The sequence below is a fragment of the Monopterus albus genome, unplaced genomic scaffold (genome assembly GCF_001952655.1).
Source record: "Monopterus albus unplaced genomic scaffold, M_albus_1.0 scaffold258.1, whole genome shotgun sequence".
Lineage (NCBI taxonomy): Eukaryota > Metazoa > Chordata > Actinopteri > Synbranchiformes > Synbranchidae > Monopterus > Monopterus albus.
The window spans coordinates 374,948-376,598 of record NW_018128138.1 but is presented as its reverse complement, the minus strand read 5'-3'; the positions used below and the strand labels follow the sequence as shown (position 1 = coordinate 376,598).

The 1,651-nt window shown below is 46.6% G+C and overlaps 1 protein-coding gene across 1 annotated transcript in view; it reads left to right on the top strand.

Moving 5' to 3' along the window:
* The window catches only part of tecpr2 (tectonin beta-propeller repeat containing 2), a 49,938-nt gene that overhangs the window by 31,064 nt on the left and 17,223 nt on the right, over positions 1-1,651 (top strand). The gene's annotated exons all lie outside the window — the stretch shown is intronic.

Below are 1,651 nucleotides of genomic sequence, written 5' to 3'. Positions count from 1 at the left end.
GGTCCAAGTATCTTAAAAATCATGCTGGTTTATTCAAAGGATCACAGGCAAAATTAACATTACACGTCCAGGCATCTTCCATCTCCAATACTGCGCGCAGGCAGATGAAGAATGAAAGACCCCGAACCCAACAGGCCTGTACATTATATCTGGTTTGGGCTAACCCCATTCTACACAGGCACGTCAAACCGTGGCGTCACCTGATATGCCAGCTTTACAGCTGACCGTAGCAGTAGTCAAAACATGGAGAAAATCAATGTGTGTGAGTGTTGATTAAGTGGTGTGTATCTAAGAACATACAGGACATTCAGGGACATGTCCGGACATTAAGCCTAGGAAGATATTATGATTAAGATTACGGCTAAACATATCATAATAATAACAATAATCATCCTGCCTGCTGACAATCAAACTTTTCTATCTAGTTATCCTTGCCTACGTACACCCTGCTAAAATCTCATGACAATGACTAAGCGTTTAAACTAGACATCCTGTCTCCACTAAACATTTCTAATACAACAAGTATCTAACCAATATCTATCTGACTAAAAAAATACCTAACACTTGCTTTGGTTGAAGGCCCACTTAGGGTATCCACAAGCCCTAAGCCCTAAGAGCAAGGCTCACCAAATGGTTAAATTCCAGAGACTACAGAATGGACAGCCAGCCTCAGATGTCCTTGGTTGGAGGAGAAAGGAGGAGCACAACCCACAACCATTGCACAACGACAAATGGGTCAAATGGGTTCATCTCTCAGACAGAGAACTCACGGACACAGAAAAAGATGTATTAGCCAAGGGATTGAACTTTGTGGTCACACCCAAACAAATCCCTGTGGTAGACTTCATCACAGCCACAGAGACAGCCATCAGGAACAACAAGCTGGCCGAGACAGAGGCGGAAGAACTGAGGATGACGGTCACAGCTGCTCTGGCCAGTGCCAAACTCCCACCCCCGAACCTTACCCCTGAGGAAAGAAGGGCTTTAGCTGCACTAGAGAAGGATGAAACCATCACAATCCTTCCAGCAGACAAAGGCAGGTGTACAGTAGTCCTAAACTCAGCTGACTATCAGACCAGAGTTTCTGACCTCCTCAGTGACACCACCACCTATGAAGCACTGAAGAGGGACCCCACCAGTGGCTACAAGAAGAAGGTTATAGACTGTTTACAGAAGCTGGAAAAAGGAGGGCGCTATCGACTGGCGACTATACTACAGACTATACCCCGGTGAGGCCATCCCGGGCCTTTATGGCCTACCAGGTTATAGACTGTTTACAGAAGCTGGAAAAGGAGGGAGTTATTGACCGGCGACTATACTACAGACTATACCCCAGGGAGACAATCCTTTGCTTTTATGGCCTACCCAAAATACACAAGGACGGAGCCCCACCCAGACCCATTGTCAGCAGCATCAACTGTGACTTACAACATAGCCAAGCACGTGGCCACCATCTTGGCTCCTTTGGTGAGAAACACACAACACCATATAATAAACTCCCAGGACTTTGCAAGGAAAGTCCAACAACTGCAGCTGGACCAGGACGAGACCATGGTTTCATATGATGTCACATTCTTGTTCACTTGCATCCCCACCACAGAGGCTGTCAGGGCGGTGAAGAGGAGAGCGCTGAAGGATGACCCACTAAACA